This window comes from Grammomys surdaster, unplaced genomic scaffold (genome assembly GCF_004785775.1).
Source record: "Grammomys surdaster isolate TR1022 unplaced genomic scaffold, NIH_TR_1.0 126076, whole genome shotgun sequence".
Lineage (NCBI taxonomy): Eukaryota > Metazoa > Chordata > Mammalia > Rodentia > Muridae > Grammomys > Grammomys surdaster.
In genome coordinates this window covers 1,632,643-1,635,781 of record NW_021620885.1, presented here as the reverse complement: position 1 = coordinate 1,635,781, position 3,139 = coordinate 1,632,643, and the positions used below count along the sequence as shown (strand labels likewise).

At 50.5% G+C, this 3,139-nt stretch overlaps 1 protein-coding gene across 1 annotated transcript in view; it reads right to left on the bottom strand.

Annotated features, from left to right (window-relative positions):
* Pja2 (praja ring finger ubiquitin ligase 2) overlaps window positions 1-2,112 on the bottom strand; it is a 51,703-nt gene extending 49,591 nt beyond the window's left edge. The window contains exon 1 of the mRNA XM_028755692.1: window positions 1,997-2,112. The gene's annotated coding sequence lies outside the window, so the exon portion shown is untranslated. The remainder of the gene's footprint in view (window positions 1-1,996) is intronic.
* Window positions 2,113-3,139: the final 1,027 nt, after the last annotated feature.

Here is a 3,139-nt window from a genome sequence, read left to right as displayed (position 1 = left end):
TGGCCGGGCGGTGGTGGCGCACGCCTTTAATTCCAGCACTTGGGAGGCAGAGGCAGGCAGATTTCTGAGTTCAAGGCCAGCCTGGTCTACAGAGTGAGTTCCAGGACAGCCAGGGCTACACAGAGAAACCCTGTCTTGAAAAACAAACAAACAAACAAACAAAAATATATATATGTAAATAAAATGGTGAATACAATTTTGGGAGGGGCTTAAGACTATATAACAGTTCTAAGAATTTATATGTAACCTTATTCAAAATAGAGTTTTTAAATTTTGACTCACAAGTGGTCTGAAGATTACCTAGAAGAAACTCAGAAAATAGTCAAGATATCTTTAAAAAGAGTAATAGTGAGGGTTAGCCGGCTATTAGATTTAAATACTCATACCCTTTACCTCTGCAACTGTACTTCTATGGATCTGTGCTCCAGAAATGATAACATACATTCCCCTTATTAAAACAGTGTCTGGAGTCTTGGGATGGAGGCAATATACTAGAAGGGAAAGTGGGAATTACTCGTTTTATGTTACAGTCTTCCACACGGTGAAATGTTCTAAAATAAAGTATTTAGAGCGTACAATTCGGCATCAATCAATAAATGAGTTACCTTTAATATATATAAAGCATAACTCTCAACTGCAATCATTTAATAGGCTTTAAGTATGAAAATTTAATCAAAGTCTATCAAATTAAAGAAATAGGATGTACCCTTAGAGAAAAATTATTAGGGAGGCCTACAAAAAACAAAGGACTATGTCCAAGATATATAATTAGAGAAGAAACAAGCTTTACACAAATGTTCTCAGAATAACCCTCCCCCACCCCATGCCCGATGGAGACAACTCTGCATGTGTATGTGTCTTTAAAGATGTATTTGTGAAAGCACTTTGAAAGATGACCACCAAATCTAAATACTGGTGGGGCATTGAGGGATGAAAATATTCACATATTAGTATTTACTTAATACTCCTTTCTTTATACTGTTGAATTTTACACCAAGGGTGCATGTCTGTAATAGAAGAATAAAATTATTTCATATAAAAACGACATGAAATCCAGAAGACAATCAAAAACATGTTACGTTTATTTCTGTTATTTTTATGTTCACGGACATACTCATCAAATGACCTGTTAGTCTTCTGCAACGATGACTGCCATCTTAAAAGAAATATGAGCAAATATTTCGCGGTAAAAAAAATAGAGTAAGATCTCTTTAAAAAAGAGAATCGTGTATGTGACAAAGCGAGGAGCCTCAAAGCAGTTGTCTAAGTAGACAAATTTTTTTTTAATGGCTGATGAGGACAACCTCTCGGTTCTTCATCCATCAGAAGCTGTTTACCTTTTCTTCAACTTGGTCTGGGCAGCTTTCAACTCACCATTTTGAATGTGCGCAAAAATGATTGACCAGGAAGCATCTTGGGATGGGGGTGGGGGTGGGGGTGGGGGTGGGGTGGGGTGGGGGTGGGGGCGGGGGCAGCCCTGAAGGTGCCTCTGACCGGCGTGCTCGGGCCTAACGCTGACTGAGAAGGGGAAAGGCCACTGGCACTGCCTGACAGGGTGCCTGGGCCTCGGTGACAATCGGGAAGGACGCAAATACCGAGGGCAGGGGTGAAAGGCATGCCATGCCAGGCAGGAGCCCCGCAGGCCTAGTGCGCCACGGTCCTCCGCGGCGGGCCTGAGAGTGGGCGGCACTGCTGGGCCGCGAGGAGCAAGGCGCCGGGTCCTTGGCCAGGGCACCAAGGACGGCAGACAGCCGGCGAGAGCGAGCGGGCGGCGGGCGCGGCCGCTCCGGCTAGAGCGCGGCCCCGGGCGGGCTGGACGAGGCCCGGGAGGCCAGAGGCCTCTCAGTCGCCAACCCCACCCACCATGGCCGGCAGCGGCTCGGCCAGCTCTTCGGGGGCCCCCCGAAGCAGAGGCGCTGGGGCAGTGGCTCCCTCACCCAGATCCCCTCTGACAAAATCAGCCAGAATGGAGAGAAAAAAAAAAAAATCCCCTCACCGAGATGTGCAGCGGCTCCAGAGCGAGAACAGCGCTCGATCCTCCACCCGCCACCACCGCCTTCTTCTCCGCCTCCGACTCCTCCCCCGCCGAACGCGCAGCCGCTGCAGCGGCGGTGGCGGCGGCGGCGCGTCCCGCCCCTTGCGCCGCGAAGGAGGCGGAGGAAGTGAGCGTTTAACCCCGCCCCCGAGAGAGCAGCCAATAAACTTCACGGTCCTCTGCAGGGGAAACGCACGCATCCAATCGCAGTCCGAGAAGTAGACTTACGTCATGGTTGGACGTGGCAGAAAAAGGGAAAATAACTCGGGCTGACTCTCAGCCTGGCTCCGAAGCCTCTCACCCAGGTCCTTCGTGGATTGGCCGAGGAGCGAGAAGACGCGTTTGGCTCCGCCCCCTGTCTGGCCCTGCGCCCGCCCCTGCAGCACTGCGACGTTTGGGCGGGGGCGGGGCGCCGCGGTCTGAGCCGCTGTCAGGCCTTTTGTGGTTTGGCTGGGAGAAAAGGGCGGGGTCTCCTGTAGGGAAGAGAGAGTGGAGAGCCGAGGGCAGGACTGGCGCAATTACACTTTTCTCCGTTCCCGCAGCCCCCAGCAAAATGGAGGTGCTGAATTCGGTCCCGAGGCCGTGAGAAGCCACCCAGTATTTTCGATTTAAGTACAAGAAAAGAAAACCCCCAACCAGTAACAGTTCTGTTAGCAGCGGAGGAAAGAAACCTACCGGAGGAAGGGCTTGTTTGCTCAAGATTCTCCGTGGTGCGTAGTACCCGCCCGCCACCGGTCAGACCCTCGTCCTGCTCTCTGATTCTGTTTGGACAGGGCAACTATAGGTGAGATGTAGATTTGGCCTGACCAAAGTTTAGCAGCTGACAGCTAAGCTATATCGGGTGTCAGGCTGGGAGCTGACAGCTCTCGTCGCATGCAACCAAAATAAATACAACAGCTGGAGTCCCTGGACACCTTGCTTAATTTAAACCCAGTCACAGTCTAGGTTCATTATGTCAGTGATGCACATGTCCTCTTTTCTCATCCTGAAGCCTGCCTGCTTCTCTGATTACAGTCCAACTCTCTTCTCTTACTCCCAGTCCCCACCCCCAGCTCCATCATCACCTAGAGCCCCAAAGCCCCGGATATATTTACCAGGTCTCCT